The sequence below is a fragment of the Capsicum annuum genome, chromosome 11, assembly GCF_002878395.1.
Source record: "Capsicum annuum cultivar UCD-10X-F1 chromosome 11, UCD10Xv1.1, whole genome shotgun sequence".
In the NCBI taxonomy this organism is placed as follows: Eukaryota; Viridiplantae; Streptophyta; class Magnoliopsida; order Solanales; family Solanaceae; genus Capsicum; species Capsicum annuum.
The window spans coordinates 20938438-20960104 of NC_061121.1; the positions used below are offsets into that span (position 1 = coordinate 20938438).

Sequence of the window (21667 nt, forward strand, 5' to 3'; positions counted from 1 at the left end):
AAGACTTGATGGTAGATGAGTATCTGAAAAATATTTCCTCATCACTTATTGGATCAAATTTTCCAAGATCCTCCTTGCCATTATTCTTTACAAAACATTTACAGCAAAATGATTTAGAGTAGCTCAGCTTAGGCTTTCTTTTGGTCAAGAGTTCATAGGGGTTCTTGTTCAGAATGAATTTAACAAGACATCGATTGGTCACATAGCATGCTGTGTTGATTTTCTCTTCCCAGAAGTTGTGAGCTATCTCTCCATCTATTAGTATGGTTAGTTCAATATCTACAAGGCTCCGATTTTTCGTTTCCTTAATACTATTTTGTTGTGGTATTCTATGAGATAAAAAATTGTGACTGATCTCCAACTCATTGCAAAATTGATTGAACCTACCATTTTCAAAATTTGTTCCATGATCAGACTGAATTGCAATAATCTTCTCATCATACTTCACTTGCACCTGTCTAGCAAAAGCCTCAAACACATAAAATGTTTTATCTCTTGATTTCAGAAAGAAGGTCCAGGTGAATCTGAATCATCAATAATAACCAAAATTCACTTTTTTTCTCCTCTATTGTCAAGCTTTACAGGTCTACATAGATCTATGTAAAGGAGTTCCAAGGTCATGGATATACTCACTTTGTTTTTATGCTTGAATGAGGATTTAGTTTGCTTTTCTTTTACACATGTATTACACACTTTAGAAATGAAAAACTTCACCTTTGGCAACCCTTTAACCAGGTCCCTCCTCACCAATTTGTTTAGCAGTGAGAAACTAACATGACCCAACTTTCTATGCCATATATCAGTAGTATCTTCTTGCGTACTAAGGCATGTTATGTTTTGGGACTTACAGGACCCCAAATCAGTAATATACATATTGTTACTTCTCCAGGCTGTCAACATTTCTTTACCATCTTTGATATTGATAATAATGCATTTATATGACCTGAAGCAGACTTCATTTCCTTTATCACAAATTTGAGCAACACTCAGTGGACTGAACTTGAGTCCATCCACAAAATGGATATCATCAATTACCTCACTCAAACTGTTCCTAATCTTCCCAATTCCAACTATATATTCTTTGTTACCATCACCAAAGGAGACACTGCCTTCTCCATGGGCCTTAAGTAAGATAAAGTGTTCAATTCTTCTAGTCATGTGCTTTAAACAAACACTATCCATGATCCAGTGGTGGCTGCTTCCTCTTGCTTTGCCCTGTAATAACAATCAATGATTAGTTTTAGTAACCCATTTTAGAATGAGCTCCTAGTGTGCTGACAGAGGAAAAATTAAGTTCTTCCTTGCCCAGCCAGGTAAGTGTACACTTCTTCCTTTTTGGGAAGAGAATTCCTTTATACCCCTTAAGACCATAGTTCTAGAAGGACATAACTTTCTTGTGTGGCTATTTTTTCCATAATGGGTGCGCAACTAATTATCCTTGACTGAAACATATTTTTTAAAAGGATTGTAGGTAGGATAAACACTATGGAACCCCAAACCTCTTCTACTGCTTAACCTTTGACTAACAAGACTAGTCAGTACTTGAGATGGAGTGGTCCATTTCAAAGATTTTCAAGCTCAGCCTCTTCTCAAACCAGGTCCCTCTCAAGTTCAACACTCCTCTCAAGTGAGGCAGTCAATTTTATATTATCCCTAGTCAGTTTTGAAACCCAAACCTCTTCTACTGCTTGAACCTTGACTAACTAGACTAGTTAGTACTTGGGATGAAGTGGTCCATTTCAAAGATTTTTTAAGCTTAGCCTTTTCTCGAACCAGGCCCCTCTCAAGTTCAACACTCCTCTCAAGTGAGGTAGCCAATTTTATATTATCCCTAGTCAGTTTTGAACCCCAACCTCTTCTACTGCTTGACCCTTGACTAACAAGACTAGTCAATACTTGAGATGAAGTGGTCTATTTGAAAGAGTTTTCAAGCTCAGCCTTCACTCGAACCAAGCCCCTCTCAAGTTCAGCACTCCTCTCAAGTTAGGCAATCAATTTTATATTATCCTTAGTCAGTTTCTCTTCTAACTCAAGTTGAATTTGAGATTTTTCATTCTTTCCTTTTTAATTAGCTTTAGATACTTCACTCATTTTTCATTTATGGACTCATTTTCAATAGACAGAGATTGGATAGTTTTTTGAAGTTTTGTTACTAGTACACTTAATTCAACCATCTCATTTTTATATTTTTCAAAGTCTTGCTTTAGACATTCCTTATCTCTAGTGGGATAATTAGCAGTATTAATTAGTACAGCAACAAGAGACTTTTAACTTTTTAAGAGAATAATTTTGAAGGTTTTCTTTGATGTCCAAGAGGGTTACCTTGTCATTTTCATCTTTATCTAAGTTTGCCATCACGATAAAGAGAGAGTCATATATTTGAACATCATCCTCTACCACTATCATGGAGAAATCTTCATATTGAGTAAATTTATCAATATCATTGAGGGAATAATCTAGAGCAGATATGACTTGCATTGAAACCCTATAAGCTTCAGATTTTCTATTGTACTTTTCTAGAACCTGGTTCCTATCTCTTTCCTTGTTACTATTTTTCTTGACATACTCTTTGTATTCTAGTTTGTGCAAAAGGCAGTGCTTGATGTAGTGACCAAGATTTCCACATTTATGACATGTATCAATCCCTTTTCCATCTCTAAAATATCTGCTAGATTTCCCATTTTTGGGGATGACTCATAACTTCTTCAATGCCTTGATGACCCCGTTTGTCAATGTAAGCAGTTTCCACATCCTCAACACTTGTGTTATCCCTAATTGCCTTTAGAACCAGTCTATTTTCCATCTTGGGTTCACCTTTTGATTTCTCTAGAAATTTCAACATCTCATATGTTTTGAGATTGCCAATGAGCTCATCCATTGACATAGTTTTCAAGTTCCTGGCTTCAGTGATGGCACTGACTTTAACTTTCCACGGTTAGGCAGGATACCAAAAAATTTATAGACTTGATTGGTGGTTATGATATCTTCTCCTAAACAGTGAACCTTATTTGTTATAGCAGTGAATCTAGTGTGCATATCCTGAATAGACTCACCTTCGCTCTTAGTGAAGGTCTTATATTATGTAATTAGCATGTCAACCTTTAATTCTTTCACCTGTCAACTCCTTGATGATCTGTTTGAAGGCAGTCCTACATCTCTTTAGTATTTTCACAACCAGAGATCCTATTGTACTTATTAGGACCAATACCACAGACAGGCAGTTTCTTTGCCTTGTAATTCTTATCAATCCTTTTCCTATCAGCATCATTATATTTCATTTTTGTCTTGGAAACTTATAAGGTCACATTACCAACCTTCACTGCCCTTGTGGGAACACAAGGTCCATCCTCAATGACATTCCACAATTTTGAATCTTCATCCATAATAAAATCATGCATTCCAGTCTTCCACCACCCATAATATTCTCGATTAAATCTAGGTGGTCTAGTGGTTCACTGGCCTTCTTCAAGATTTGGAGGAGCAACCATTTTCAAGATCCTTTCAAGGTGTTAGTCATTTTAGGAAGACCTCTCTTTGATACCAAATGAAGAGTTGTAGTGAGTTACTCAACTTTGGGATCTAGTTCCAAATAGATTCAAACATCAAAAACTAGGAGAAAGTTTAATAATAAAGTGCTTGGAGAAAGTAAATAGATGACACAACAATTTTAAGTGGAAATTCCTTGCTCAAGGGAGAAAAACCACAACATGCCTCCATAATTTCTAAAGATCCACTATATCCAAGCAACTTAATTACAGACTCCAGTCTTCAAGAATTAAACTCCTACTCCTTCTTCTCCTAGTAATAACTCTATTACAAAGAGACATTAGCAGTAACTCTATTGCATCAAATTGCAACTAACTCTAACTAGAATAACAAGCTAACTCTAGCTTGGAAATCACCTAACTCTAGATGATTATAATGAAATAGGCTTTACACCACAACACGTACTAATAATCATACAAACAGCAATAGGAAAAGTTTAAGATCACAATACAAAGACTCAAATACAATAAGAAAGTGAATAAAAACTTGATGAGCTATCAGTTCCTTGTTGCAAAGTGAGTCTTTGATCTAAGAACTCTGAGAGAGATTTTAGTTGTAAGTATATGGAAGCCTTGGTTTTCTTGTTGTAGAGGATGAGCAATAAATGTATGCCACAAGAAAACCTAGGAGGAATTTTATTAGCTGAGATAAAAAGGTTGCAACAGCTTTTCATGACATTTTTTGTAGTTTCGTCCAGCTGTGTGAGGTTGACTGTGATAGTGACAGGTTAGCCCAACCAGTTCCCTAAGTAATAACAACTTTGTCATCACTCAATCTTCAAGAAACAAGTCCCAAGATGTAATTTGTCAATCATCAAAACTAAGGATTTAACAAACGTAAACATATAAAACACTTAGCAAAATACCTCAAGTAAATTAACACCATTGGGAAAGAATAGATAACAATGAACTCCAAATCCAACACTTTTAGAAACTTAAAGTTGTGAAAAGTTTGTAAGACTTAACCACTAGAAACGTTTGTTGTTTAGTCTTCTCTGTAAAGTAGAGAGTCAATAGATGAGCAAGGCAAACTCCATTCTATAAGATTCTGCTCTTTATAATAGAAGACCAGACGACGTTGTGCAAGCTGCATCTGAGATGATATACCTAATGAATACTTATCGATTCCACACTTGTGTATGTTTGAATTACTATGATATACCATACATTTATTTTCAAGTATAACTTGAATACTCGATTGATTGAACAAATAAAACACAACTAATTAATCTATTACCATTTTATCCACAGTAGAAAGTACTCTTCCTCTGCTTTTCTCATGCAAAAATCAAGCAATAAACCTTGAATATGACATGATTTGACCTTACCATCAGAACTCTTCTTAATATTCATCACTAGGTTTCTAGAAATAAGATTCTCCAAGTAAGCTTTTGTCATGTTCTGCAAACTTCTTCCTTCGAGATCCTTCATAAATCCTTCTCCAATCCACAACCATGTTAACTTTGAAAAATTGATTTCCTCATCCTCCAAAAATGTTCCAAAATATAGGATGAAAGGCTTTAGATAATAAGAAAAATGCTTATAACTTTGTTTAGTAATAGCCTCTTCCTCACTGCCAATGTAGGAACCTAAACCCTTATCCACTTGACTCCAACATTCTTCGGTCCTCTTCATCTTTGACAGAACACCAACTACTGAAACAACCGACAGAGGCAGACCTTCACACTTTCTTGTTTTGTCCAACTTTTTCAAGGAGAGGAGAACAGCTTTCATTGCCAAACAATTTTATTTTTAGTAGGTCCCAACTTTATTCATAGGTCAAGAAGCAAAGACGAAGAGGTTCACTAACAAATTTAGCATAGTTGGCAACATTGTGATTTCTCGTTGTAAGAAGAATTCTACTTCCTTTATTCTTGAAGGTGAAATTCCGGATTTCGTACGAACAGATTGGTAATTAAGAGTTTAAGCATCTCATAAAGGGTTGCAATTGTTATTTTTAATGTTTTTGGGTACACAAATTTGTATTTAGGAACACAAAAACTTCAACACAAGTTCAAGTCTAAAACAAGAACACCTATGAAGTTACACAACACCTTCAACACTATTAAAAATAATCTACCCAAGAAGTGTGTTATTATTTCAAAAATAAGATGAAATAGAAATTTAAAGCCAAGTCCCCCGACTTCATGGAGTATCCTTAAGGAATAATTCCCCTTACTGTACCCGAGGTTATGGAATTTTCCTCCCAGGATACAATGGTTTTCAATCCAACAATAGCGGTACCTCAAATTATTAGATTCATCGAACTCACTCAACGGCTAATGATCACACTGAGTTTGTTGTAGAGAAGAAGAGTGTTTATTCTATCAAATATCATGTTAATACCTGAGGAATATGTCAGGTATTTATTACCTTAAAGTGTCCCTTCGGAAAGGAAGCATTGGTTTTGAAAAAAAGCACATTTTCAGTACAGTCACGTCACCTACGCCCAGTCTATGCTAGAACTGTGCTCGATCTGCAGCCACAGGTGACATTGTCAAATTCCAGTAGCTATCTGCGCTGCACCTGCGCTGGCCTGTGGCCTCAGGTCGCCAGGTGTGCACGCAGGTCACTTATTTGCATGAAACAGTGTTCCTTTTACCTTAAAAGGTCGCATCCCTTCGAGGTGCGTTGTGCATGCATTTGCATGGCGTCCAAAATGTGCCGGAACATGGAGAAAAATATTTCTATCAAATTCTTTGGATTAAAATTTCACTTGTTCATCAAGTTTTAAATAAATTTTGTCCAAAAAGATAGATCTCATCGATCGATCATTTTACAAATCCAAATCCGAAGCCGAAACCGAGTCGAGCGAGCGACGACGGTGACGGCATGGGGCACCACTTTGTTCTTGCCTCACTATCCAAGTGGAGATGTGTTTCTCAATTTAAACACATCAAAGCTTCTTTCTCCCACCAATGTGGGAGAGTTTAGTAAGCTTTTCTATTTGAGCACACTTTCCATTTTTAGTGTGGACTCAATTTCCCTCCACTATTTTTTCCTCCATTTTCCATTCACACATGTAAATTGAACACAATAATCCCCCACATGAATGGGGAATGACTATATTTTAAAGAATTTATGGACAAGCATGTGATCATTTAGCAAAGATTGATTACATTTGGATAAGTGGGTTTCCTTTTAAACTTTCTATAGTGAACATTTATCGGATACACTCGGTCAATCGGTAGATTTGATATCTTTGAACCATCAAGCTTTAATGTACACTTAGACAACACATGTCACACAACCAGCTTTTTACCATTTATGGTTCTCATGGTTTTGTTATTTTCAGCCATGAACACGTCTCGGTTTCATGAGAGCTTAGAGAATAGACCTTTACTAATATTCTCCTTGAAGCGGCTTCCACTTCATTCTCAGTTAGGTGATTTCTAAATGTTCAATCCTGTATATTAAACTATTTGGTCAAATCTGCCGAGTTTAGATAATCATTAAAAGACTTTACACCATAAGTCTTATCCTTGTTTACTAAATATTGTCTACATCATGAGAATGGATTGGGTATAATAACAATGTTAAACCTGTCAGACTCAACTTTGTTTGATCTCTTTGAACCTAGCTCTTGGGATCTCCAGTCTGGTAGGTAGAGTTATCGCTATGCTAACTTGTCCTAGGCCTTAAACCCATTCCCTTGGATGTCCTCTCAACTCCTTCTCTAGATAGGCCTTTCGTAAGTGGATCCGACACATTTGACTTTACATAGTAAACAGTGATAATTTCACTAGAGAAAAGTTCTCTAATGGTATTACATTATGCTCACTGCCCTACTTATTGCCACTTGGCTATCACAGTGTATACATACTGGTGCCACTGGTTTGGACTAATAAGAAATATCTTCCAAGAAGTTTCAGAGCCATTCTGCTTCTTCACCGGCTTTATCCAATGCGATAAATTCAAATTTCATTATAGAGCGAGCAATATATGTCTGTTTGGATGATTTCTAAGAGACCGCTCTTCTACCGATAGTAAATACATATCCACTCATGGATTTTAATTCGTTCGATCCCGTGATCCAATTTTCATCACTATATCCTTCAAGTACCACAAGATATTTATTATAATGCAAAGCATAGTCTTGAATGTACTTAAGATACCCTAAAACTCTTTTCATTGCCATCCAATGAGTATTGTTGGGATTATTCGTATACTAACTCAACTTGCTAATAACACATGCTATGTATGGTCGTGCACAATTTATTATATACGTTAAATATCCTAATACTCTTGCGTACTCCAATTGTAAGTCACTTTCACCTTTATTCTTTCGAAGTGCGAAGCTCACATCCAATGGAGTCTTGGCAATACCGAATTCCATATATTTGAATTTTTCATGTACCTTTTCAATATAATGAGACTTTGACAATGCCAACCCTTGTGGAGTTCTATGGATTCTTATTCCTAAGTTCACATTCGCAACTCCAAGGTTTTTTATATCGAATTTGATCTCGAGCATTCATTTCATTGCATTTATGTTAGAAATGTCTCTATTGATGATCAACATATCATCCACATATAAATAGATAATGACTTGGTGATTTGGAGTGTCTTTAATATAAACACATTTATCACATTCATTAATCTTGAACCTGTTTGCCAACATGATTTGGTCAAACTTTGCATGCCATTGTTTAGGTTCTTGTTTTAGTCTATAAAGTGACTTAACAAGTTTACACACCTTATTTTCTTTTCCTGGAACCACAAAACCCTCAGGCCATTCCATGTAGATTTCTTCCTCCAATTCTCCATTTAGGAATACTGTTTTCACATCTATTTGATGGATTTCAAGACCATATACTGCCGCCAAGGCAATTAACATCCGAATTGACGTTATCCTCGTTACTAGCGAGTATGTATCAAAGTAATCAAGATCTTTCTTTTGTTTAAAGCCTTTTACAATAAGTCTTGCCTTGTATTTGTCAATATTACCATCAACTTTCATTTTTCTTTTGAAAATCCATTTAGAACTTAAAGAATTGTTTCCTGGAGGAAGATCAACCAACTCCCACGTATGGTTGCTTAAGATTGAATCAATCTCACTTTTGACTGCCTCATTTCAAAAGGATGAGTCTGAAGACGCCATCGCTTCTTTAAATATTTGAGGCTCATTTTCTAAGAGAAATATTACAAAATATGATCCAAATAAAGTTCACGTTCTTTGACATGTAGTACATCTTGGATTTTCATCATTATGTACATCCTCACTTGGTTCATATCAAGGTCATTTAGACCCCCCACTAGACTGTTCATGTCTAGTTTTATACGGATAAATATGTTCAAAAAGTTTGGCATTATCTGATTCAATTACCGTATTTTCATTGATATCCGGATGTTCGGATTTATGAACCAAAAATCGACATACTTTACTACTTTTAGCATATCCTATGAATATACAGTCCACCATCTTAGGTCCTATCCTTACTCTTTTAGGCATATGAACTTGGACCTTTGCTAGATACCCTCACTCTTTGAAGTATTTCAAGTTGGATTTCCTTTCTTTTCATTTTTTATATGGAATTGATTGTGCCTTACTATGGGGAACTCTATTGAGTATCCAATTGGCTATAAGGATAGCCTTCCTCCATAAGTTTTGCGGTAAACCTGAACTTATAAGTAAGACATTCATCATTTCCTTCTAAGTTTGGTTTTTCCTTTCTGCAATTCCATTAGATTGAGGTGAATACGGGGCTATAGTTTGATGGATAATTCCATTCTCTACACATATTTACGCAATCATTTTGATCTTTCTCTCTAATAGATTTTCAACTTTAATTTTTTATTGCCTAAACACATCTATTGCTTCATCCTTACTATTTAGCAAATAGACATAACAATATCTAGTGCAATCATCAATAAACGTTATAAAATACTTTTTTTACCACAAGATGGTGTTGACTTCATATCACAAATATCAGTGTGGATTTAGACTAAGGGATTGGAATTCCTTTCAACGGACTTATATGAATGCTTAGCATACTTTTATTCTACACACGTTTGACATTTTGATTTATTGCACTCAAAGTTTGGCAAAGCTTCTAAGTTGATCAGTTTATGCAACGTTTTGTAATTGACATGTCCTAATCGTTCATGCCAGAAATCATAAGACTCAAGCAAGTAAGAAGAAACTAAACTTTTATTGATTTTAATATTCATTACATTCATTTTGAATAGGCCCTCATTGAGGTAGCCTTTTCCTACATACACTTCTCCTTTGTCAAGAAGTGATACAAAAATCAAGTTCTTTCTTAATTTCGGTACATACAAGACATTGTTGAGTGTCAACACTTTGCCTGGAGTCATTCTCAAGCATACTTTTCCTGTTCCTTCTACTTTTCCAGTAGCGAAGTTGACCATATATATCTTTTCTTCCCCTTGAGTCGGAGTAAAAATAGCAAATAACTCCTTATTAGCACAAACATGGTGGGTGACACTGGAATTCATTCACCATTTGTGAGGATTTCCCACCAAGTTGCATTCGAACAACATATTATAAATATCGTCCACTTCTTTCTTGGAATCAACATCATTTTCTTGGTCCTTTTTTTTCCTTTCTTTGGGGCACGACAATCCGAAGACTTGTGGCCAATCTTGCTACAGTTAAAGTATTTTTCCTTGAATTTTTTCTTGGGTTGATTTCTTTCATGTCCAGCTTTCTTGCGCTTTTTAGAGTTGTGTTCGTCTTCTACAATATTTTCTCCATTCATTGTAGAATTTCCTCTAGACCTTGTTTCCGCAACTTTATTTTCTTTTTCAATATGCAATTTTATGATTAGATCTTCGACAAACATCTTTTTACGTTTGTGTTTCAAATAGTTCTTGAAGTCCTTCCACATGGGTGAAAGCTTCTCTATTATTGCTGCTACTTGAAACGCTTCATTCATGATTAAACCTACAATAAAGTTTATGTGAATTACTAATAACATTTTTAAACTGTTCAACAAAGAAATTTATCAAAATCATACCTTCCGCAAGGAGATCATGGATGATCACTTGCAGTTCCTACACTTGAGAGATAACAGACTTGCTCTCTATCATTTTATATTCCAGGAATCTTGCAATGAAGAACTTTTTAGTTCCTGCATACTCTGTCTTGTACTTCCGTTCCAGCGCTCCCCACAACTCTTTTGTTGTCTTTGTTCCACTATACACATTGTAGAGATCATCTTGGAGACCACTTAAGATGTAGTTCCTGCATAGGAAATCAGAGTGTTTCCAAGCCTCCACAATCACAAATCGCTCTTGTTTAAAGGTTCCCTTGGGAACCTCTGGAGCTTCCTCAATTGTGAACCTTTGAAGACAAAGAGTTGTAACGTAGAAAAACGTTTTCTTCTGCCACCTTTTGAAGTTAATACCCGTGAACTTTTTGGGTTTCTCCTCTGGTTCCATTACCGGCGGAGCATTCATACGACTTGTTGTGGCAATACTAGTTGCTGCCACAGTTGTTGCAACATCCTGCACTTGACTATCCATAGTCATTTTTCTATCATTATAAGATAGTAACTTTAGTATATCAAAATACTATTAATAAGGTTTCAGTAACTTTAAACACATCTTGTTTCTGGTTTAACGATGAAGTTTTTATGACTTTTCATTGTCAACCGAGTGATCTTCAACTTGTGATGAAGATTTTATGTATTCAAATCACTAGTTAAGTTCAAACGGAGTAGAAAACTTAAAGCTTTAATCTCCAGAAACCAAGCTATACAGATTCTAGATTATTCCTTGAGATTGTTATTTTCAATGTTTTTTGGTACACAAATCTGTATTTAGGCACACAACAACTTCAACACAAGTTTAAGTCTAAAACAAGAACACCTATGAAGTTACACAATACCTTAAACATAAGATTAAAATTAATCTATCTAAGAAGTGTGTTATTATTTCAGAAATAAGATGAAATAAAAATTTAAAGCTAAGTCCCCCGACTTCATAGAGTGTCCCTAAGAAATAATTTCCTTCTCTGTACCCAAGGTTATGGAATTTTCCTTCCAGTATAAAATGACTTTTAATCCAATAATAACGGTACCTCAAATTATTGGATTTATCGAACTCACTCAACGGCCAATGATCACACTGAGTTTGTTGTAGAGAAAAAGAGTGTTTATGCTGTCAAAAATCATGTAAATACCTAAGGAATATGTCAGGTATTTATAGCCTTAAAGTGTCCCTTACAAAAGGAAGCATTGGTTCTGAAAAAAGGCACCTTTTTAGTACAGTCACGTTACCTGTGCCCAATCTGTGCTGGAACTGTGCTTGATCTGCGGCCGCAGGTGACACTGTCAAATTCCAGTAGCTATCTGTGTTGCACCTGTGCTGGCCCTTTGGCCGCAGGTCTCCAGGTGTGTGCACAGGTCACTTATTTGCGCGAAACAGTGTGCCTTTTACCTCGATGGGTCGCATCCCTTCGAGGTGCGTTGTGCATGGTGTCTAAAATGGGCTCTCACATGGAGAAAAATATTTCTATCAGATTCTTTTGATTAAAATTTTACTTGTTCATCAAATTTTAAATAAATTTTGTCCAAAAATATAGGGATTAAAATTTCACTTGTTCATCAAGTTTTAAATAATTTTTTTCCAAAAAGATAGATCTCATCAATCGATCCAAATCCGAAGCCAAAGAGAGCGACGACAACGACGGCGCGAGGCACCACCTTGTTCTTGCCTCAATATCCAAGTGGAGATATGTTTCTCAATATAAATACATGAAAACTTCTTTCTCCCACCAATGTGAGAGAATTTAGTAAGCTTTCTATTTGAGTACACTTTTCATTTTTAGTGTGAACTCAATTTCCCTCCACTATTTTTTCCTCCATTTTCCATTCACACATACACCTTGAACCCAATAGCTATTTGATGAGTGTCAGGATTATTAATCGGTAGCGCCTTCAAGTTGTGTTGAAGTGTCACGACCCAAGCCGAGGCCTTGGTTGTGACGGATATCCCAAACCACGAAGACCTGAGAGATCCCTTAACATACCATCATAATCATAATCCATACATCAATCAAAGTGCGGAAGATATAATGTCATTTAAAGAAGTCTCATAATAAAACTGTGTCAACAAGTTATGACAATGCAATAATCTCATCTCGTCTAAGAAGCCTCTACTGAAACTAATTGTCCAGGTCGGGACAAGAATCCTGGCTGGACCATAAAGTGAAATAAGTTCAATTTATGAATAAGTGCCTTCCGAAAGATGGATGGCTCACCAACTCTGTCATTATCCCAAATGTTTTACTTATGTGATGGACCAGGGGACTGTACCTCAGAACCTGTACTATATGGGGGGAGGGTCAATACTTGAAAAGTATTGGTATGTAGAACAACTCAAAATAACATATATTTCATGTAACATAATTGAGAGCATTGTGAAAATAATTTAGCATAATATATATAAAAATATATGGGCATAATATGAAGAACTTTAATTCATGATTGTAAAACTTTGACTCAACTCTTTAATTTACTTTTGAGCTAGATGATACACTCTGCATTTCTAAAATCCCACGGATTATATGGAATCCGGTCTTAACTCGGCGACAAAGCCTCCAAATCCAAGTTTACCTCAACGATTGGGGTCCTACATATTATTCTAGTATACTAGTGCCTCGGGGGAAAGTATACATTGGCCATAGCCAATCATATCTCCAGAGTCCGCAAAACTCGATTTTCAGCAATGAGCCCTTACACTCAAATGCTTTCTTCGGGTAATCATCTAACTCTCTTTAAGCCCACTTTTAACCCCTTTTAAAACCATGCTTTATGCTTATGAAAGTTTATTTCTAATTCTGTTAAGGGCATATCATAACAGGGTATCATCATACCCAGACTTACAAGTCATTCATATCATACCAAATCGTATCCATAGCCTTTCTTATTCAGAAGCATGTTAATGACTATCCAAAAGATTTAAACATCACATGAGAGAGATCTTATATTAAAAATCATATGAAACTTATGCAAATCACTTTCTTTTCAAGACTTTAACATATGGTGGTTAGTTCTTTCATAAAACAAATGCAATTCTTCATTAGGAAACAAGAGCCTTTAAAATAAGAATCGCCTTTTGAAAACATGAAAAATAACAAATCATAATTGATAAAGAGGCATTTATAACTTGAGAAATATAATTATTCATAAAGCAGCCCCAACATTAATTATACATAAATTTCATGATAAAAAAGAGGGGACTTATAATTCATGCTCTTAAATTCATTTTATAATTCATAACACGTTAAGACCATAAATTTCATCATGCAAGGGGAATTTCATAAATGATGCTCTTAAATCACTTTTCCAAACTCATAACATATGTACACATGACTACAATTCAAGTTCATGGACTCCCCCCTCCCCTATTAATTTCATAATTTCATCAAACATGAATTCATGATGCATGCTCTTCAAACGATTTCTAAAAATCATTTCGTATACATAATTATATATCTTTAAAGCTTGTGAAAATGATAAACTTACGCCCATGAGATTTAGTATAGTCCCACGTACCTTGAAATTGAAGAGAACATGGAGAGATTGGCCCTTGGAGATTTAAAATCCTCAAACCCTAAGTAGTTTCTCCTCTCTTGCTTATGGAATGTTATTTAGGGATTTTACAGAGGTGAAATAACGTGTTTAAGACATTACATTCGCCCAAAAAAAATTAGGGACAGTCTACGGATGGTAAAAGACCTTAATGCCCTTAAAATAAATCAAAATAGAAAAACTTTTGACGCTCCGGAGGGGCTTCGCAATACGGCCCCATCGAGGACCACAAGGTCTGTGGCGCGGACCAAAAGTGAAGCTGGAGGTTTGCCTCATGACCCCAACGCGGACCGTGGACAGTGTTTCACTTAAACACTCATAACATTTTACTCCAAACTCGGGTTGATGAACGGTTGGTGGCTTTCGAAAGAGGACTCAAAGGGATTTAATTTGGTATATTATGGGCCACAAAACTCCTCATATTTGAGGAGTAATGGTCGCTTGAATTTGATCCAAGAAAAATCATCGACTAAAACTCAACCGGTAAGAAAGTGCTCAACTTAACTTTGAGCTAGGAGACTTTTATGACGTATACTCACCTCCAAATTATTCTCACACTAAAGCATTGTTATTCACACTTATTTACAAATAGTCACCATTGGGTTCAGGTCTATATACGTAGGAAAGACGGTTCAACTTTAGCGCAAAAGTGTGGGGGTGTTACATGAAGAGTCTTCACAAAACCAGCTATATGCTCAATTTGGATAATCAGATGCCATTCTGATCGTAGAGCTAGCAACACATCAATATAGATCTTTTGGATGCTTGGATCAATGGGCTTATCTTCATCTGCAGAACTCCAGAAAGCAGATGATTCATTTCTTGATTTTCACCACTACCATTACCTGGGAGATACAACCAGGCAACCGTTCCTGAGTATGTTTGCCTTCTGAAACAAAGCACACAAAATTTCTCAGTAACTTCAACTCCTTAAGAACATCGGCGATTTCTTTTTTGGATTCAGCCATAAAAAGTAGTGAACTAGAACAATAAACCTTCAACAAATCACCTAGATTCACCACAACAGTATCAATCAAATCAATTAAAAATTTTGGGCTAACAACAGCAATATCATCCTTGTCGACTTTTGGAAATAAGTATTCACATCTTATTTCCAACTTAGTCATAACAATCTTGACTTGTATATCATCGCTAACGCAATTAACGTCCTCCATCACACTGATTTCTCTGAGTCCAACAACAGCATACTGAAACAAACCTTGAACTTTTTGTATGACATCTTTCATGTATGATAAATCTGTGAATCTCTGTAAGCTGAGGAAATCAAGAAATTTGAACTCCCTTTTAAGGAACTTGATTTGATCCTCTATAGTCTCCGGAATATCTAAACCCCATTGATCACCAATTTGCTGAAGAGATTCAATGATATGGTTGTTCATTAAAGACAAGAAGAGTAAAACTGCTTAGCTTGAGACACTTTGACTAATTGACATAACCTTCGTTAAGGTTTCTTGTCTGTTTCTCTCTTAGGTATTCTTTTTTATATGGAGTTTGTACCCATAGTGGAGTCCGATTAATGTAAATTCACGTCGCGTAGGGCCTATATGTAGAAGTGTTTCCTACCAAGGACTTTTATATATTCAGCATTCGAAACCGAGACCTCAAATTAGGCAAGTGACAGTCCCATCCACTCCGTTGCATTACGTCTTTGATGGTTGGTATTCTCTTTTTTTTTGTTTGGTATGCAGTAGCTATATTTTCGTATAATTTTTAATATATAAATTTTAAAATAATTTAATATAATATAGCTTTAAAAATTAATCAAATTATATCATAATCTATCCAAATCCGTCCTTTGAATTTTCAAAGTTGCTATAATGAATATAGGTAAGAGAACCATGTATACACTTGGTCATAGTAAAACTTGATCCCATACCATTAATTTTATTACAAAATATTATAATCAAATCTGCTTACTTTCTCCTTTCAATAAATATTTGTTTCAGTGTCTCCCATATATACAATCTTAAATTTCATGAATAATCATATTACTATGATTTTCTTTCACTAAAGTCTAACTATATTTTGTGAAATATTTTTACAATTTTCACCCTATTAACATAAAATTCATAATGAATTTTTTCAGTAAGTGATAGTACTTTTTTATTCTAATCGAGCCTTTTTTACACTCCTTCTTTGGAGCTCTTATCCATTTTGCTTTTTTGCTTTTTTGATGAATCAAACTCACAACCTTAGGATTGAAAGTAGAAAATGCTTATCATCCGGGCAGTTTCCTCTTTATCTTTGATGTCGTCAAATTCTTATATGACATCTTTTATTTGTTTAAGCTGTAGGTTTATTGATTGGGGTAAATCTAAAACTATACTCCACAAGTGTAGGACACTCGTATTATAATCGTTGTATAACTTGTTTTAGAGATGAATGGTTCTTTTAGGGGTTGTTTGGTTGGTCGGATAAGATAAATAAGGATATCAATGAAGTTAGCAACAGAAAAGGGCCTGAAATGCACTTTATCTATTGAAAATGGTACAAAAAATGCCCTTCGGCCACCTTTGGGCACTATGATGCCCTTCATATCCATCTTTGGGCTCTAAAATGCCCTTCACATCCACTTTTAGGCTCCAAGTTACCCTTATATTAAACAACCCCACTTGTTATGAAAATTTTGTGAATTGATATGAAAAGACTATTCGGACTTTCCTGCATCCGATCGACTCATACCTCCCAATCCCAGCCCTATAATTTTTGAGTGGCAATATTTCATGTCAATTTTTATTTAAATAGTAATTCTCTAAATCCAATGTACAGGCCCCATCATGGGCCAAAAAAAAAGATAAGTGAATTGAGATTTGGAGCATATTGAGGAAGAACATGTTAGGTGCCTCACCCTTTTTACGTGCATTATTCTAGGCTGTCAATTAATTCAATCTGACAATCGCCATTCTCTCTCTCTTCTCGTGTGTTCGGAAAAAGGTTAGTCCATTGATATTTTTTTTTACAGAAAAAAGTTAATATAACTGTAATAGCCCAACTTAATAGAAGGAGTCCCACATCGGCAAAACACAGGAAGGATGTTGGGTATATAAGTAAGCAAGCCTTACTCTCTAGTGATGTGTTTTAAGCCGTGCGAGCCAGGGCTCAGAGCGGACAATATTACTAGTGGGTCAGATTTTTAATGTGTGAAACTGATGAAGGAAAAGAGTGTAAAACATGAGGGATGATTAAAGACAAAAACGTATGAAACTGATAGGGAAAGGGGAAATTTAATCTCTTGGGATTAAGGTCAAAAGGAAAGGACTACACTGCCATTGAAGAGGCTTCCTGGGCAGTAGCTCGCTATTTTCTTCCCTTCTTCCTTCCCTTGCACTACTGCGATGATGATGCAGCAGTAAAATCTTTGTCCTCCATCTACGATTTACACCCCTATAACCCCCAAAACATAAACAAGTCATTCTAAATGGGTTTCCAACAAAATTTGAAGCACAAAAAGCTCAATTATGCATCCATAACACTTCCACTTACAGTTATGCCTTAAGCTTAAAATGCGAGGTATAACAAGATCGAATGCACAAAGCCCGAACAATCTTTTCATATCAATCATTTGTTAGCAACCAGTGATGAAAAACTCTTCTTTTGAAATCTCATTTGCACTTCTTGTTTCCAATGGATGAATCTATCAAATTTTATCAACTATTAACCTGTAATTCATCTTGACGATGAATTTCACGATAACAAAAACATGAAATTAATCTCGATGTGATCAGGCCCCATGTTATGGGCTCATTTTTCACTGTGTCAGTGGTACACAATTTTGCTCGTGTGGTGCCCATGGTTCCCCCGACTATGGGCCAACCTTCCTCATTTACCAGGTCCTTAGCAAGATCCTGTGCCTATGGAAAGCTCACCTTAGAGGTTTTCTCCCTTTGGTGCCGCTCTATCAACATGTTGGCTGGAATGACCAACATATAAGCAACTTTTATGGCGCACCTTCAATCCTTAAATCTCATCCATATGCGCTCCTGGGGATAGATAAGTACATACTCATCCCTCGACTGGGCCTGAGCATCACCATCGCATGCACAGTCCTATCCTCAAGCTTGACATCGCCTTGTGCCTGTGCACTTGGCCTTTGCTTCGCCCGAGCAGGGTAACCCTCAATCCTTAGCCTTTGTATCAAGCGTATTCCTTAGTCATGCCCTCTCATGTCTTATGGCATAGCCAAATATAGCCTATGCAACTTGCATCCAACTTCCATAGCATAATGTCGCCCCACAACTGAGCGTCTAGGTCAATGGACCCTTGGTCGCTTGGAACCTTGGCCAAGCTTACAAGTCAGTTCATGAGTCTCTTGGGGAGAGTATATCGATTGCTCTATTATCTTGGAGGCATCCTTCCATTACTTAGACAGCCCGCGGGGCATGTCGGTTCATATAGCCAACCTCTAGCCTTGTCGGGGTGCCCAACGCTAGTCCATCTGACCTTGCAGTGTCCATAGGGTTCCTGAGCCCTATGAGTACCTTGCGCATTCCTTTTACATGCCAAGGAAGGCCCTTAAGGTTGTCCCTTAAGGCAGCACACTTGGGGTGGCCATTTATCGACACACCCGGGGGAGGCTGGTAGGCTGTCACCATGTATACCCCCTTATATATGCTTAAAATAAATAATCCTAATGTCTGGCACTAGATATCATTCTACCCGAGAATCATACTGGGGATTAGACTATCCATCCGACCTTCAAATTAGGTGTCGTTTGTTCCTACTCCATTATCTTGACTTCCTTCACACCTCCATGAAGTTTCATCCCATTCCTATACTCATGGAACGAGTTATGGCCTTCAGACCAATCAGCAAATTATGACAATGCCACTGGACTTTGACCAAGTTAAGCCCCTATCCAAACGGACTCCAAACGACCCCAAATTTGGTAATCATACATAAGGCACCCTTAATATCAACACTTTAAACTGGAATCCTTATATTGCACTTGTAGCTCAAAATGGCACGGCACTGACATCGAACACCACACACGATGCTCACTATGCCTCCGCCCCCTTGGGCTCACATCAAGCCCTCTTCAAATCACCTTGGCAGTCTTAGGACATGTCATGAAACATATCTAGATGCTTTTTACCTCATTTTATTCCCCTTTGCCTCATCCTCAACTTCAGTACACTTCTTCAGCACATGCCACCTGCATAGCTGACAAGGGTGCAGCCTAGTTGGCACGCACAGTTCTGCCGGTTGACAAGCCCCAAAACTTTGGGGCATCACAACCTCACACAGCTAAAATAATCATTGTCCTCAATTACATATGACACCGGCGACAACCCAAAATCTGCACCCTTGGGGATTTACATCGCGGTTCCCAAATCCTTGTGTGCAGGAACTCTTATGAGCTCCTTCTTAAAAATGGAGTCAGGAACCTTTCCGTTATCCCCCAAGTTTTATCCAAGCATGCACTCCGCACTTTATCTCCGATGGTGTCTCCACTCCTATACCCCTTGGTGACTAACTTTGTGGTGAACTTAAGTCATATCCGCACCATGCTCCCCACGACCTTCATCTTTTTTGGGAACCTGTTTCCACCCTGGCGATCCTACTAGACCATCCATACCTGGCATGTCTATCCCTTGGATCCTTTGCTTCCGGCAGACAACTATATTCCCTCCTGGACTTTCACCTTTCAAACACATCATAGCTAGGTAGGCATCCCTCAATGTGGCATCTTTACCAACCATGCCCTCATGGTCCTCTTCTCACTTCTTCGAGTGACGTCATTGGCATTAGCCCAATTTACAAACTTTGTCCCAACCATCATTCACAACAGCCTTTGGAAACCCACACTTCACTATGGCACCTTCTGGCATCTTACGTGCTTTGTGTCCTAGGCACCTCGCACTCCCTTAGGACGTACCTTTAACAAGTACTTTCTATCTCAAAGTGCCAGCATCTACGGTTTACTCTGTGAATTAGGCACTTTGTTCAAAACTCTCTCTCTCCCTTTGCAGTCTTTCAACATTTGAGGTACCCTCGTACCTATAGCCTATGGTGGGAACTCCTTTAGTTCACCCATCTGTAGCCTCCGACCCGCTCTTCTACTCTTGGAAAGAACCCATCCTCGAACTTGGAACCCAATCTATTTTCAGCACTTTAGCTAATCCCACTTTGATGATTTTCCTTACCTATAGTACTTTGGCACAACACCTCTCTATGAAATAGTTTGGTTTTGACGTGCCGCTCACACACCTGATGGCTGTACCTCCACCTGGCTTTTAACGCTCATCCTTCTGTAAAGAAGCCTGCACTCAGGTCTTTCTTTACGTTATCGCGGCCCAATAGTCCGCTTGGTGCTAGCTTGTTTCTTGCCTTGCATAGTACTCTCTCAACTACAACCTCCGCTTTCCCATGCTGTAGGCTTTACTACCCACTTATCCTACATGGCTCTGTTCTATAGGGACTCTCCTACCACTCCTTGCAGCCCATTGGATGGCTAGGCTCTTCCGACCTTGAGTCAAACTTCCTTAGATAGACCACTTCATATGCCTTCTAACAAAGCTCAAGTCTAACTTTCTTAGCGGACACTCAACTTGATGCCTTAAATCTATCCATGGAAAGATCTAAGCATGATCAAGCCCAATGTTTATAGTCTACGGCTTCAACCCTCTTGGAACATGGCTGCACGACCTAGCAGAAATGGATCATCCTCTTGACCACCCGACTTATCGGCATATCCCCTTTTTTACCTTAGCCTAGACTCTTTCATGGCTAACAACCTTGGCTCATCGCTTTGTATGAACAAACTATTTGACTGACAAGCTTTTGATGCACTCCACCAATCTTGCTTGACATCCTCGTCAAGTCCATGCTCTCTTCTGACCATAGTTGCCAACATACCACTAACAGAGTTTCTAACAAACTGATGGTTCCTCACAATCAAGGATATTTGAGCACCAACTATCAGATTGTCCAACTTTGTGGTTCTACTCAAACAGCATTACACGATGACCACATCTGTTGGTCCAATGTGCCTTCATAGAATCCCTCTGCAAACAGTACCCACTGATTTGAAGTCACCCCTTGAAGGTATCTCAATCACTCTCGAATGCTTCGAAGATGAATCAACCTACACAGAAGAAGGCAAAATTAACGGCTGTGACATAGCGTGATTTTAAAATGATGGGCCTTGGTTGACATAGCTAACTAAAGCATCTCAACATACAACCAATTCCCTTCATAAGGTAGCATCATCTCAAACAATCTTCATAAGCACGATGAGTGTCAATCTATGCTTTGATCTAATCATTGCAATGATATCCACAATCTGGGCTCAATTTTATGCTCTGATACCACTTGTCATGGGCTTATTTTTCACTATGTCAGTGTCACACAATTTTGCCCGTGCGGCGCCCATGGTTCCCCCGACTATGGACCAGCCTTTCTTATTTACTAGGTCTTTAGCACGATCCTGTGCCTGTGGGAAGCTCACCTTAGAGGTTTGCTCCCTTTGGTGATGCTCTATCAACATGTCGGCTGAGATGGCCAACGTATAAGCAACTCTTGTGGCGCACTTTCAATCCTTGG

At 37.5% G+C, this 21667-nt stretch overlaps 1 pseudogene; it reads right to left on the bottom strand.

Annotated features, from left to right (window-relative positions):
• Nucleotides 1–4365: 4365 nt before the first annotated feature.
• LOC107846670 lies at nucleotides 4366–15504 on the bottom strand (annotated as a pseudogene).
• Between the last annotated feature and the right edge of the window lie 6163 nt (nucleotides 15505–21667).